The sequence below is a fragment of the Mustela nigripes genome, chromosome 16 (genome assembly GCF_022355385.1).
Source record: "Mustela nigripes isolate SB6536 chromosome 16, MUSNIG.SB6536, whole genome shotgun sequence".
Lineage (NCBI taxonomy): Eukaryota > Metazoa > Chordata > Mammalia > Carnivora > Mustelidae > Mustela > Mustela nigripes.
The window spans coordinates 17,429,592-17,445,559 of record NC_081572.1 but is presented as its reverse complement, the minus strand read 5'-3'; the positions used below and the strand labels follow the sequence as shown (position 1 = coordinate 17,445,559).

Genomic DNA, 15,968 nt, shown 5'->3' with positions numbered 1-15,968 from the left:
TGCCCCAGACACAAAAATCACACCAAACCCAATCAGCTTTCTTTTGATGAGTCAAAATGTACTTCTGGATCTTGTCAAGCCTTGAGGTCATCATTACAAGCATCATTTGGTTGTGAAAAACAGTTCTTCTTATTTAACCTTCTGAACTGGATTCTGAGCAAGGAGCAGTTCCCTGGGCTAAGGTGAATCTCACGGAAATACAACCACTGCCTTCCTCTCTCGCTTGGTAAGGAACTCTGTTTTCCCAGGTGGAACTGGCTTCAAGCAGGGTCTACCTGTACTCAGAGCAGACGGAGAAAGACAGGTTCAGCCTCCCTGTGAGGGAGGAGGCTTCAAGTTCATTGTAGTCACTGGTGACTGGTTTTGAAATTGAGGAACTAGTTTGAGGAACTTCAGAATAAACAAGAAACCCAAACAACTCGGTTTTCCACAGAAGACTTCCAACGCATAGGGGTAATTGGAAAGAAGCACACGGTCCAGCTCTGCTTTTTGGCAGTGGAACCCTGACCATGGCCTCATTTCAGACGCTGCCCTACACAACCTTTGACAGATTGGCCGACAACTGGAGGACATGAGCAACAAAGGTGACTTTGACATGTCCCTTTATAATACAGGGTCACACTCTTGTCCTCCTTTAAGAAGGGAAGAAAGGCCTGGGGCCTGTGCTATAACAGGGAGAATTCAGAGGCTCTCAGAGTATTCCCTGGTCAAGGAGGGGAAACCATGAACAGCCTGTGGCTCCTTCAGCCTCTTTTGGGCCAGGAGGGCCCAGCAGGAGGAATGTGGATGCCAGTCTTGTACTTTCCCTGGACCACAAATCCTTGGCCAGTGGATCCCACGCTCCAGGTGCTGTGCTCTGGCCAGCAGATGCCAGATGCCACGGTAACCAAGACAGACAAGGTCCTTGCCCTCACGAGGCTGTCACCATCATAACCCTGGAAAGGCTTTTTTGGAACGCTGAACTTAGTTACGAAGAAGCACAGTCATGGGTCAGGCTTTGAATCATTTGCCTGCGGACCTGTGTCAGAGCGGCGCCAAGCACATGGGATCGTGTCACCGCCTTCTCTACTGCAGCCGGGAAGGGTGGGCTAAGTCAGCCCTATCTTCAACAGCTGGCAACCTGTTGTCTGCTTCTGCTCTGAACTATGTGAGCACACATTTCTCCCGACAGCGGCTTCACCTCTGCAAATACATTGCCTTCCTCCCAGACTGCCGAAGTTTCCTGATTGTTCTCAAGCTCCTTTTCCAAGCTGATAGATCCCACCCAGGTCCCCGTAGAATGGGAGTTGGGGCTCCTGCCCTCCAAGGAACTATGTGTGTGACAGTGCTGGGTCAAGCTGGACCAGGAGGACCACCAGGCCGCGATGCCTTACTGGCTCCTCTCCAGCTCCCAGAGTCGTGGTTCACGATTTAGCACCTTCAATGTCTATCCCCTCCCCCCCGCCCTGCGGCCACAGCAAGCTCCCTGAGAGAAGCATCTCCGTTATTCTTTCATATTCTAGCACCTGCCAGAGCCTGCCATATGTGACATTCCTGGCAAAGGCTCACTGAAAGGATGACTGATACACTCCTAAAGAACACACTAGGGTCCCGGCTCTAAGAGCCTGTCTGGTCTGGCATCTGAGTGTCCAGACTGTCCCGTTCACCTGGCGAGCAGAAGCAGGCAGAGCCTGGTGACCAGGGGTGGCTGTACTCTGACTGCACCCCAGCAAGAAGGTGTCACTCAAGCTGGCAACCGAGCCGCCCTCATCCCCTTTCCTAAATGCTGACCTTGAGACCCAATTACTTCCAATTCTTTGAGAAGAAGACCTTCCTGTGCCAGATAGCATCCATCTGGGCTCCAATGTGCACAAATATCCTCGACAGGAGGTGGTACGCAAATCTCCAGCTTTTACATTTATCTATTTATCTCTAGAAAGCTATTCCTGCCTCCCAAAGTACATCTGCCAACACTACAGTCCCAACAGTAGGCTGGGACTACTGGGCACAGGCTCAAGGAGCCTGGTTCATCCAACTAACTTCTTGGGCCAAAGTATTTCTAATCTTAACTTTTAAGAGCATCTTCATCTGAGTTTGGCTAAGGCCCCCTTTCCTCCTAAATCTCCCAGTCATCCTTAGTATTGACCAGGAGACCAGTATTGACTAATTCTGGCCCAGTGAAAGGAAATGTCAATATCAGCAGACAGTGGGTGGTGAGTCTCAGATACAACAGTTCTTTGCATGTATAGGGGCCATCATTCAGATGGGACATCATGCTTTGCCCACAGGGAAGAGCTTCTTCACTGAGAATTGCTGGCTGAATCCAGTTGGAATGACCCCTGACTACTCTGGCTTTTCTGGTCACCTACATCCCATGGGCAACATGTCCTTTCTTCACAGTGGAAAGATGCAGAGGAGCTTCTTGGTGCCCAGTGGGTTTGCACCATCACGGTCAATCATAAATAGGATCTGAATGCCCACTCTGGGTAAGACATTGCTTGGGGAGGTAGGATGGTGCCCTAAAGGTGCAGGCAACCTTTGAGACTTCCGGGTAACCCTGCCCAGAATTGTTTTTTCTTATCAACCTTGACCTCCTTTTGGTTACACAAACTCATGGTATAAGAGAGTGTCAAGTGAATAGCTTTCTGTTGACTTTTTCTTAGGCTTAGAGCAGCTGCTCTGGTTCCACCCTTCCCAGATCTGGCAGAGCTTGCAGCAAGACTGACAGTGATGGGGTCAAGGGAGGGGAATAAAGGAGGAACTAGTTAAAAAATCCAATTCCTACTCCAAGAGTAGTTCCTCTGCTCAGTGGCAGCATAGCATGGTGAAGAGATCTGGACTTTAGTTCAGATTCTGCCATGAGCTAGCCATGTAACCTTGGGCAACCCATTCAGCTTCTTGGGCCATCATTTTCTCTTCTGTAAAGTAGTAGAGAATGTGAATGGTAATGGTCATTTCAAGGCTGTAATTCTAACAGCTTTTTCTTGACAGAGTGGTTAGGGCCTAAAGGTTGCTTAGCCATGCTTGCCTGGAAATGATGGCTGGCTAGTTTGGATTGACAGGCTGTGGCTCTGGGGCTGGGCGGGGTGGGGGGGGGGTCTAGTAATACTTTCTATTAGTAGTAGTTCTAGTTCTAGTAGTTCTCGTTCTAGTAGTTCTAGTAGTTCTTTCCCTGAGGCTTCAATAAAGTCAAGCCCACTTTGTGGGTAACCCTGGACATTGCCTATAGATGTCCCTGACCATTAGCTGTCAAGTTCAACACCAATTACATGGGTCCAGAACAGAGAGTTTTGAACAGATCTTTGTCTTGGTGGATGCCTGGTCATGGCCTTAGTGGGAAGAGGGTGGCCAGAAGCCATAGCAACCAGAAACTAGGGGGGCAGGGATGGCTCAGGACTTTCCTCTGCTGCTTCTTTCTGAGTCCAAACACCAGCACTGGATGCGTAGACAACTGAAATGGTGACAGGCTTGGAATGACAGTAAAATGACAGTTTCTCGAAGTCCAGGGTTTCATCTAGCCTTTTCAATCATTGGAGCGCTTCAGAGCTTTCCAACTCAAGTGGCAAAAAGCAAGGCAGCAGGTAGAAAAGGGCTCCCTAAAAGGTCTTTCACACCAAAGCATGGTTTGCACTCTCTGCTCTTTGCCAAGGGGTTTCCCAGCTCCCCGGAGCCAAAGCTCCCCTCCTGCTTCTTTGCTGACTGTCACTGGAATGGGGCCATTTCCCACCCTCAAGGTGGCTGGGCTCAGGAGCGCAGTGACACCGCTGATCTGGGCTCTGTGCCTCGTCCACATGACCCCCTCCCCCAGCCAGGGGATCCATCTCTCTGTTGGCTGGCAAGCCTTGGGAGCCTCCCATTTGTTTCTTTATCCCTGCCTCCAAAGCCCTTCCGCTGAAATGAAAGTGATCTTTGGTAGAGGGCTTTTTTTTTTTTTAAGTTTATTTATTATTTTGTCAGTAATTTCTAACCCTACCATGGGGCTCGAACTCATGCCCCCCAGCTCTAGAGTTGCATGCTCTTCCAACTGAGCCAGCCAGGCGCCCCGCGGCAGAGGGCTTCTGGACAAGGTCTGGTTAAGACTTCCTCTGCAGTTGTGCTGGGGAATAAGTCGCCTGTCACCTACACCCCTGCATGGGTGACTCACCTTCTAGAGAAAGTGCTCTGCTCACCTAAGCAAAGCTGCCTGGAAAATGACTAAGGCACCTATCAAATGCACTCCGTGAGGCCAAGCAGTTAGTGAGCCGGGCTCAGACGCTCTGCCTCTCACCTCCATCCTGAAGTCAAGTGTGAGGCTGCCACTCCAGGCCTGCTGGTTTCATTTTCATCTGAACCGAGCTCCACATGAGGCTTGACATCCGGTGATCTATTTTTTCTAAAAACTAGGTTCACTTTAGAAATGACTCTCTGGCCATGAAGACAGCTTCCCCAAGAGAAAACAAAATGTTATTTAAAGGGAACGTCAGCCTGATGGGAGCCGGTATTTTTGTTTTGTATTAAGAAGAGGAAAAAGGAATTTAAAATGTAGTGTGAGACTTTTTTTTCCCTTTGGGAAAAACAAAGTTACCAATTCTTTGGGTGATTTAAAGGAAGATCTGCAAGCCCCTGACTATAGATCTAGGACCCCCAGATCCAGGAGTAGTAATAAGCTGACAAAGCTGTATATGTAAGGGGGAAAGGGCAGTGAGCTGGGGGGTGCCACGCAGTGGCAAGAACCTCACCCCACGGAACCAAAATCTTCCTCTGAGTCCCTCAAAGAACAAGTCCTTGCTGACTTATATTCTATACAGTATTTTCCCATTTTTCATCTCCAGAGCTTTAGCTCTGGGATCTGCTTCCCCGTATGAGGGTGGGAGGTGGGCAGAAGGGAGTCCTAGGAAGGCTCGGCCCGGCTCCTGGCTCAGAGTCCTGGGAACACCTAGGGTGCCCTGGGTGTAGGTTCACCAGCTCTGATCGGGCACAGCCCGGGCCTCTGTTGGCTCCTCTGGAGGGTGGTGAGAGCAGTGTGTAGTACATGACAGGGAGAACGTGACAGCGAAACCCCAGCCCCGAAGAAATGTCCTCCGGAGGTCCTCCTGAGAGAATGACTCTCCCCTGTCAGGTGGTCTGCCCCTTACAGAGGAAAGGCAACCAGGACTACTGCTATTACCACCACGACCACCACCACCATTTGTAGGCGTCATGTCCTGGGGCTTATTAGGTGCCAGGCACTGAGCTCAGCACTTGACATCTATTCTCTCATTTTCTACTCAAAACAATCCCATGAAGTATTTCTGATCCCATTTACAGATGCGGCACCCAGTGCCGAGGGAAGTGAAGTGATTTGCCTGAGTCACACAGGTAGATAGTGGCAGACCTGGACCTGACCCAGGTCTGTCTGACTTGACAGCCGAAACCCCAGCATCTGAAATTGGAGACACTGTGGACTTGCCCTATCAATTCCGCCCGATCACCTGACCCCTCCACGTTAATTTCTGCATCTGTCAAACAAAAAGAAGCAGACTTGTGTGTGTGGGGGTGTTCTTCACCTTTCAGCCTTTTATTCATAAGTAATTATGAGTAACCGATGGCCCTTAATAATCATCAGCAATACTTATGAATATTAATACTTGTTAGCATAAATAGATAAATAAGGCAGCCACCCTGGTTTAGTTACATTCACAATTGACATGTTTTGGGGGAAACAAAACAAAACAAAACAATTTATCCTTTCATGAGTGGGTTAGTAGACAAAGCAATGAACTAGAGGTCCAGAAATGTGGGCTTAGATTCTGGGTATGATAGTGATGTCCTGAATAATCTCATCTACTTTATTCCTCCTAATGAGGATTCCCTCTCCTGATCTTTGGTCCTGCCTTCCTTTACACCAGTACCTCCCCAAAATGGTTACAGAGTACCATGACTCTTGATGCCATGTAATCTTAAGGGATTTCTATCAGGATGATAAGGGGTTAAAGGACGGAAACCAGCAAGCCAGGAAGAGGATCTTTTAAGACTAAGAAGGGCACACCGGCCACTGAGGAAAAATGACTTTTCTCTGTAGTGTCACTCAGGTAAATAAGACAAGCCCAGAACTAAAGGCTCCATACCCAACATACTAGAACATCTCAGCTCAACTGAAATGCTCTACTAACCAAACTGCCCTAAGTTTAGCCTTCTATTTCTAATCTACTGTTTCAGCATTTCAGTCAGCATCACCAAGAGCATGCAAAGCCTTCACACGTGCATCACTTCAAAGGCTCACTTCAAATGCTCAGCCCCCACTCCCTTCCCTTCCTCCCATCGTGCACAGAGGCCAGAGGGCCTGGCTTATCCGTACGGTTTCCCAAATCCACCGACATGGAATGGTCTCCCTTCCCGCCAATTTTACACCGGTGCCATCAAAAGTGCCCATAAGGCTCAGATGTTTCCAGTTTAACTGAAATACTAAAATGGGGCAAACAGGAAGCATCAGACACAACTGCGGTAGTGACTTATTAATCACGAAAGCAGAATTTTAGTTGCATTTTAACCTTTTGCCAGGAAAAAAAAAAAACAGCTTTGAGGTGATGGAAGCCATTGGTACAAATACGCTGCCTAGACGAGTATCAGGCTGACTTATACTTTAATTTAGGACTGAGTTTGGCTCTATCATTTTCTTAACTATTGTCCCAGAAAGAGCATCTGTCAGGCCAACCAATATGAATCTGTCAGCTCTTCATCAAGGCAGGCAGACCTGCTAGAAAAGCTCATGTACTGTCCACTGAGACAGGAAAAAAAATAGGAAATTCAAAGTGATTTCACGGGCCAAAGTGATAGAGGGCTCTTAAGAGGGTGCCAACAACGAAGAAAACAGCCCTGGATGAGGCTTTGCCTTTCCCATCTCTACAGATCTCTCACCAGGCCTTGGCTGCAATGAACTGTTACCATAAACCAAAAAAAAAAAAAAAAAAAAAAATCACAACAGTTGCCTGGAGTTGGGCAACCAATCAGGGCAAGCCTGCTTCTCAACATTAAATGATATACAAACAATCCAAGCAGATCACAAAGGAGTCAGTGTTCAACAGGAGAACCAAAATGAGGAACCAAACCTCCATCTGTTGAGGCGAAACGGCCAACCAGACATTTTTGTTTAATAGATAAAGGCTCATTTGGCAGGGTCTCCGTCTGTGGTGCCGCTCCCACAAACCCTAACAGACAATACCAGGGGCCAAAAAAAACCCCCTTCAGAACTGCTCCTTATAATCTGGAAACAGGCAGAAGGTGACCTAAAGCTTATAATCTGGAAACAGACAGAAGGTGACCTAAAGCTTAGTAGCTGATTGCTGTCTGATTTTACAAAGGTGTTGGAACACACACCTGGGTACATATCTCTAAAATTAAAGTCTGAGACTCTAACTTTTATTTTGAGACCTTCTGAGAAGTTCACCACACCCTTCAAAATAAATGAGGATGTCTTCAAGGTGTCAGAGGTCTGGCATCACTGCACCCCAGGAACCGATTTTGACATCACTTAAAAAACACCAAGAGTAAATTCAAACACATCGCGGCATGACAAGCAGCTGTCCTCTCATGGTGAGGGCAAAAACACCACACCAAACGTCTCCCTTCTTCTTGCAACTAAGTCCCATCACGTGGTCCTGGTCCAGGGGAAGGAATCTGGGTAAGACTCCAGTGGCCCAGGCTCTTCACCCTGAGTCCCAGCTATGATGTATACCAAGCACCCCCCCACCCTGCCTCAGGTACCTCACCTATAAAACAGGACAATACTATCTATGTTTTCACCCAGACATCTCAAGGAAAAAGGAGGTTACAGGTAGGAAGATACAGAGTAAAAAAAAAAAAAAAAAAACACATCACTAACACATCACTAATGTTAAGATATTATCTCCCTCTAATCTTTCAGACAGACCATGTTTCTAGTCAAGGGGTTTTCAACATTTTTCCTGGAATGAACTTCAGACTGCTATTCTGTACTGGGCCCCACTTCTCAACATTTAATTTGACTTGCTTTTAGATTCCTTAATCAAGTCACTGGTGCTCACTGTCTCCAGTGGACAAAAATAATTCTGCCATTTACACCACAGATTTCTGCACATTTTCTCCATTCATTCTCTTCTCCCCACAGTACTTCCCCCATCCATTTAAGACCTGACGCAACATTTAAAACTCCAATTAGGAAGGAAGCGCTTTTTTCCAAGTTACCCAGTACCAGGGAGGCTTCTGAGCAGGTGGGACTCTGCACTGGACAAGGGGCCTCTTTCTGCCTGGTGCCCCACGGGCTTCCAAGATGGGAATATTATACCGGAGCCCACGGATGAAGTCCCGAGTGGAGCGGAGAGGATTACAGAGGGTCAGGGTAAGAAAGAGGATGCTGAGAGTGGCCAGCACCGGCCCTCTGGTGTCAAGGGCAGGCTCTGCTCCTTCTCCCCGCCTCGGGGTGTGACCAGAGAACTTCCCAAGGGAAGGCCGAGGGTTTCACTGCCAGGGCAGGTGGGAGGGCGCACGACAGGAGCGCTTGTGCATTGGCCACCTTCCGTCCCCGACGGAGGCGAGTTCCCACCCTGGAGGCACCAAGGGAGAGGAGCAGGAGGGGCGGGCTTCGCGACGGGGCAGGAGAGCGCGGGGCTAAAGGGGGTGCTGGGGAAGGGGAAGCAGGGCGCCCCTTGGCACACTCTGGGCGCGTGTGCGGCCTGCGGGGGTGCGAGGCGAGCAAGGCGTGCGACCTTGGCCCTGGCAGCGTGGTGTCAAGCGAGCGCTCGCGGCCTGCCGCCGAGGGCCCCCGCGCCAGCGGATCTGACCGGCCGCGCCGCCGACCCCCACCACTCCGGGCGGCGGGCCAGGCCGCGGCCTGGCCCCAAGCGGAGGGGCGACTCATCCCAGCCGCTCCCTCGACGCCCCGCTCCGGACCCCGGGGTCCCGCCCAGTCACCTACCGGCTGAGCGCCGATCTCCCCAACCAGCGAGTGTCTCGCGCTCCCCTCGCGCCTTCTCCCGCCGCCGGCCGCCGACCGCTGGGCTCCCGGACTACGGTCGCCCCGCCCCGGCCTCGAGCCCCGCCCCCTCACCGCCTTCCCGGCCGCCCTCGGGGCCACGCCTCCCCCGGCGGCTGCAGATTTGCCACTCTTCGCGCCTCCTTGCTCTGGCCGCACCTCGACCCTTGGCCCCGCCCACTCCTCCAGTCTGACCAATGAGTCGGCGCGTCCCGGCTGGTCCCGTCGTACGGCCCCTAGCAAAGATTGGCTAGGAAGGCCTCGTTTCCAGAAATGGGCATTATTTCCGGACAGTGTTTATAGAGCAGAGATTGCTAGGCGGACGGACTGACAGAGGCGGAGGCGGCCGGGGTGTTGGTGGAACCACACATGCGCATTGGGCTTCTGGCAGTCTTTTTACGGGTTGCGTGCTTCTGGAGGTTACGGGAAGGAAGGGCGAGTGTGCGCATGCGTGGGCTCCCCAAGCTAGGGACTCAGGTTACCTTGGAGACGGCGAGGCGCTCTCTCCTGGGTCTGGTTCTGCTTCCACTCTCTACTTAGCCTGGGCTGCTGAGGAAGGTGTGGCGTTGCGGGGGGGTGGTGGGTAGCGGAGAGAAGGTTAGAAACACTTTTATTGAGCACTTACTGTATGCCTGGCACTGTAGAATTCCCGAGGACGAGTAAGACAGGTTCAAGTGCCTTTCCTTGAGAAGCTTGGGGAGCCCCAAGTCTGATGGGTCAGACTTGTATGTTGAAACCCAGGTCTGATGAGAGAGCTTGCGGATGGCTTGGTGCAACCTCTTTCTACAGCTGGAGGAGCAACGTGGTGGGAGCGCAGCACGAAGCATCTGCCAGCTGGGTTTACTTGTCACAGGGCCAGAGAGTAGACTGGGACTTAATCTATGCAAGAAAAGGGGCTTGGACTATGACTATGCTCCAGGGTGTCACCAGGGGTTCCTTCTGACGGGGGCAGGGTGGGTGGGTGGGTAGTGTTAGGGAGCTGTGGGTAGTTTTTCTTTTCTAACTTTTGCGTCTCTGTACCACGGTGAGCTTCTGTTTTATTTGTAATAAACAATTACAAACTTTTAAGAAACAGTTTGTAGGGACCTGGGCACCCCATCCCCTTCAGTGGTCCATGGCAGGTAGGTCTGGTAACTGGCTCCAGGGGTAGGGGTAGGCAGGTCCCATTCCCAGGTGGTCTTGGGAAGTAAGGATCATCCCATTCCTGGAAGTTTTAGAGCGAAGACCTGTTTAGGAGTTCTCATTTTCAGACAGTCGGTGGTAGCTCAAAGCTTATTTTTGGAGATCTAAGTTATTGGCGGGTAGGGAAGACCATTTATTTAGTCAGGGGTCGAAAACTTACAACCTAAGGGCCTCACCCACACACTCAGGCCACAGATATGTTTTGTTTGGCTGGCTGAACGCTGGTTTTTGTGTTTTTTCTGTGTGTGTGTGTGTGTGTGTGTGTGTGTGTGTGTGTTTAATTTGAATGCCTTAGAGCACAGCCTGCAGTTCCTCCCAGCCTCTGCCTGTGTTATCTTATACCCAACCACTTAGCTTATGTCATCCTTCTGGCCCCTGAAGCATTTGAGGTTGTGGTCCTCAAAATGCCCAGGCTTTGGAGCTGGATAGTGTCTGGTGCCTGACCGGCTCTATCTCTGACCTGGAGCGGGTGGGCAAGAAGGAAGCTGGGGGGTCCCTAAAACTCCTTCCAGCCCCAGGGTTGTTGACATCAGTCACTCCGGGAGAGGTGGAGCTTGGGCAGATGGTGGTTTACAGGTCGGTATCAGTAAGCCTCGATCCTCAGCTCGCCTCTCCCACCACCTGTTCGCCTCTGGGCACAACACTTCTCAGGAAAGACGTGGGCACAAGCCAGAGTCTGCAGACGCTCCCTGGCTTGCCATCATTCATTTAAGACACCCCACGCCCACATACTTTACCCAGATTCCCCTGACACTTCTTTGGGTCCCGGTTCCCTGCATGCATCCAGTACCCCATCCAGATGATCTGACCTTATATTTTAAATTTTTTTTAAATTAACATGTAATGTATTATTAGCCCCAAGGGTACAGGTAGGTGATCTGACTTTAAATCTTTAAATACACTCATGTGTATTAGTGGGAGAGAGTTACTTGTTGGCCCAGAGCTGCAACTCCCAAGAAGGAATTTCGAATCCGGTTGCAGCAAAGGGACAAATCCCTACGGGTGAGGAAGGCATTTGGGACAAGGGGGTGCTTCGTGGTTTCGGCTACCTTTCTCAGGCCTTTCCAAGCCCTGATGTGTGTGGGGTGAGGTAATAACACAATTCCCACTCCCCGGTGAGCACTGCGGAATCTTTGAGCCTTGAGATGGCTGCACTCCTGGAAGGAGAGCTCCAGGGCAAAATTACTTCCTCCCGGTCTAGCTAGTTAAGTCACGATAACCTGGAAAGGCTTCTAGCCTTGAGTCACTTGCGCAGCCCTGGCTCTGCTTTAAATAAAAGAAATTGACATTTGCGGAGTGACTCACACCTGGAGAAGTGAGCCAGGTTCTCAGCGTTTAAGGATTTCCACATCCTGCCCCAATCATTCAGGTTTAGAAAAGGGGTAACCTGTGCTCTTCCTCAAACGAACAGCAGCGTCTGTTTTTTGAGACCTTGCAAAAGTGTTAGCAGACCCTTCTGAGTGCTTCATGTGTGTGCGACCTCCCTGAATATTTACTCTAGTATGGGCCTCCTCAGCCTGGCACTGTGGATGTTTGGGGCTGGGTAATTGTTTGTTGTGGAGGGCTGTCATCCGCATTGTAGGATGTTAAAGAACACCTCACTAATCTCCAGTAACACCACCCTCTACACCCAGTTGAGACAACAAAAGATGTCTCCAGACATTGCCAAATGTCACCAAGGAAGCAAAATTGCCCCCTTCCCAGTTGAGAACACTTACAGTCAAATCCCACAGAGTAAGTACTATTATCACCCCCATTTCATAGATGAGCAAACTGAGGCTCAGAAAGTTGTGACTTTCATAAGGTCACTTTGCCATAACAGATGAGCTGGGGGGCACCTGGGTGCCTCAGTTGGTTAAGGATCCGACTCTTGGTTTTTGGCTCAGTTTGTGATCTCGGGGTTAGGAGATGGAGCCCTGTTTGGGGGCTCTGTGCTCAGCAGGGAGTCTGCTTGAGATTTTTTTTCCCCTCTGCTCCTCTCCCATCCTCCCTGTGCATGTGTATGCTCTCTCTCTCTCCCTAAAATAAATAAATACATCTTTAAAAAAAAGAGAGAGAGAGAGAGAGAGAGCTGGGATTCAAACCTGTGCAGCCCCAGAGCCCTGCCCCTCTGTGTGCAGGACTCTGCAAGGAGCCTTTGGGTTTCAAGTAGCCGTTTGCCCACGAGTTCTGTAGAAGACTGCCTTTCGTGCCTCAAAGAGACAATGCTTGGAATTCCTTTGATCATTTCTCCTCTTCTGTTTGCTTTGGAAAAAAAGGAAATTATATTATGGGTTTTATTGCCTTAGTCAGCATGGTTCATGGTGTCCAGCCATGTCTGGTGAGAAAGTGGCTAATGAATCATCTGAGTATCTGTGGGTCTCAGTCCCCAAATTCCTGTGAGATCCTGGAGCTATACTTGAGAAGAACTCAGATGTGAGGCTGAGATCAGAGATGATTGGGGGCCAGGGGTGGAAGTTCCCGGAGGAGGGGCAGTTGTATCTTCCTGATCGGAGCGTGCCCAGGGCCACAAGCATGGTGCCATCACAGCCCTCCCTTGCTTGGACATACCATGGTGGACACCCAGTCTAGAGGTGTATGGGGGGCTAGGGAAACAGGAGAGGGAATGGATGCAGGCAGTGGTGTGCTAGAGCTCTGTTCCTACTCTGCCTCCAGTGACCTCATGTTGGTAGCTGAACACTGGATGAGAAGAGAGTATTTACATTGTGGGGATTGGCAAACGGTTTAAGCAGTGTTACCCACCCCCAAGCCGGTTATTAAATACTTATCCGCACACCACTGCATGCAAGTCCTGGACCCTGGCTGCCTCCACCCAATTCTGCCACACATAGGAGCTGGAAAGGGGCATGGCGAACCATGGAATTATTGGGGAAGAGGAGGAGCCATGATGATGTGGGTAAGAAGAGGTGCCCATCTCCGCAAAGGATGGAAGGAAGGTTGGGGGGCTCTCTGTGGGGCGCTGGGCAAAAATGACCTTACCAAGAGTAGGTCCCAGACATCCCTTCTGATACCCCTCCCAACTTGGGAGCCCTTTTAGGGAGCCCTGGGTTAAGGCTTGACACAAATTCTTCTTACTTCCTAACTGGTTACCCCTCTTAACCCCCGTTCCTGCCTCCAGTCTCCCCTCCAGTCTCCCCCCAACCCTTCTGGTGGCTTTAATCCTCCTAAGACACCACTGTGGTCATGGGTTCCACCCCACTGTGTCCCAGCTTCTCCTGCCCTTGACCTCCCTGCCTTTAGCTTCTTCCTCTCAAACTCCTAATGCGATCAAGTCACCCCAGCCAAAAGCCAGACAAATTATAACCGAAAAACCTTTCTGTCCTGGCTTTCCCCTACACTGTTGGCCCAGTCTTCTCTCCCCTCCCAACTCCCAAACTTCTTGGCACGCTGGGTGTCTGCTTCCGCTCCCACTTGCATATACCCCTTGCTGTCTGGTTTCTGGCCCATCATCCCTTATCTCCATGGACCCCCACGAGTTGCCCCCTGTCAGATGACCTCGTCCCAGATCCCATCTGCAGACACCACAGATGTGGTGCTCTGTGTACCTGCTGTTTCAGGTCCTGGGGAGTGCAAAACCTCCAGACCTGTCCCTGCCCTTCAGGAGCTTCCCAGTCTAGTGGGTGGACTAACCTTGACCAAGTGACTCCAAATGAGGACTTGAGTCATTCTAGGTGATGAAGGCAACTAGAGGGAGGACAGAATGTAGTGTACCTGGCAGGGCCCAACTAAGAGGCAGAAGTCACTCTGAGCTTTTAAACATGCGAGGAATTAATGCAAGGAGTTGGTTACAAAAGGGATGGAATTGCTGAGAAGCCCAGAGGAGATGACAAGGTAATCAGGAATCCACTGCTATTCCTGGGCTGGAGGTTCTTGAGGGGGAAGCAGCATAATCAGTGCCTGGGGACCAGGGTCTCTTGGAAGAAGCTGGAACCAGCAAGGAGACACAGCTCCTTCCGTAGACATTACTCAAAACCAAGAGGGACGAAGAATCTCCTTTCCTTCCACATTATACCCAATGGCCTTCTACCAGGGCCTCTCATTAACCTGGGAGGTTGCAGGGATCAGTCATCAGTGCAGAGAAGAGAAGGTGAGCACCAGATAGGAGGGCACATAGCCCAGGACCAGAACAGGTATGGGATGGGAGAGGATAATCGGTGTGTGTGGAGGGGGGACCGACAGAGAGGAGAGGGTCAGAGAAGACTTCCTTGAGGAACCAAGCTAGGACCTGAAATGTGGAGAGGAGAAACTATTTCCAGATATCACTGGAATTTTTTTTTAAAAGACAACATTTTTTTAAAAAGATTTTATTTATTTATCTGAGAGAGAGAGAGAGAGAGAGAGAGAGAGGATGCATGCATATGAATGGGGGTGGAAGGGTGGTGTTCAGGGCAGAAGGAGAAGGAAAAGCAGACTCTGCTGAGCAGGGAGCCCGATGTGGGACTCGATCCCAGAACCCTGAAACCATGACATGAGCTGAAGGCAGACACTAACCCACTAAGTCCCCAAGGTACCCCAAAAAGACTTAACTTTTTTTTTTTGAAAGATTTGATTTATTTATTTGACATAGAGCAAGAAAGTGGCAGAGAGAGAGGGAGAAGCGGCCTCCCGAGACCGGGACCCCGAGACCTGAGCCAAAGGCAGACACTTAACCCATGGAGCCACCCGGGTGCCCCCAAGACTTAACATTTTTAAGAGCTGTTTTAGATTCACAGCAAGATTAAGCAGAAGGTGCTGAGATGTCCCCCATGTACAGTCTCCCACAGTATCAACAACCCCCACCCGAGGGGAATTTTTTAAACAACCAATGAACCAACATTGACCTGTAATCACCCAAAGTAAATAGTTTACATTAGAGTTCACTCCAGCAGCTGTATAATCTATGGATTTGAAAAATGTGCATTGACAAGTATCTATCACTATGGTATCATACCGAGTATTTTCACTGCCCTAAAAATCCTCTGTGTTCTGTCTATTCATTCCTTCCTTCTGCCTCAGCCCCTGGCAACCACTGATCTTTGTACCGTCTCCATAGCAATAAATAAATAAATCGTGATCTATCCAGACAATGAAATATTATTCAGCACTAAAAAGAAATGAGCTATGAAGCCATGAAAAGACATGCAGGGAACTTAAATGCTTCTTAATAAGTGAGAAAAGCCAATCTGAAAAGGCGACAGACTTTGTGATTTCAAGTGCATATTGTTCTGGAAAAGGCAAGATGATGGCAACCGTGAAGAGATAACGGGCATTTGGGGCCAATTCTCTTGCTGGGCTTTGGAGATGCTGTACATGCTCCTTTTCCTTCCCCCACTCCTCCCTCCCCAATTTTTTTCTTTTTTTTTTTTTTTTTAAGACAGGGAGAGACAGAGGGTGGGGAGGGGCAGAGGGAGAAGGAGAGAGAGAACCCCAAGCAGGCTCCACGGAGCAGGGGGATCTCATGACCCTGAGATCATCACCTGAGCTGAAATCAAGAGTTGGACACTCGACTGACCGAGCCACCCAGGCATCCCTCTTTCTCCCACGTTTCTTCTTCTTCTTTTTTTTTTTTTAAAAAGATTTTATTTATTTATTTGAGAGAGAGTGAGAAAGAGAGAGAAAGCACGAATGGGGAGGGGGAGAAGGAGAAGCAGGCTCCCTGCTGAGCGAGCACAGAGCCAGATGTGGGGCTCAGGGCTCCATTCCGGGCCTCCAGGATCATGACCTGAGCTGAAGGCAGACGCTTAACCGACCGAGCCACCCAGGCACCCCTCCTCCTCCTACTCTTTTTTTTTTTTTTTTAAAGATTTTATTTATTTATCAGAGAGAGGGGCGGGGAGAGAGCGAGCACAGGCAGACAGAA

General features: G+C 50.0%; 1 protein-coding gene across 1 annotated transcript in view; it reads right to left on the bottom strand.

Annotated features, from left to right (window-relative positions):
• The window catches only part of MAP3K14 (mitogen-activated protein kinase kinase kinase 14), a 42,982-nt gene extending 33,982 nt beyond the window's left edge, over positions 1-9,000 (bottom strand). Inside the window, exon 1 of the mRNA XM_059381157.1 lies at positions 8,891-9,000. The gene's annotated coding sequence lies outside the window, so the exon portion shown is untranslated. The remainder of the gene's footprint in view (positions 1-8,890) is intronic.
• Positions 9,001-15,968: the final 6,968 nt, after the last annotated feature.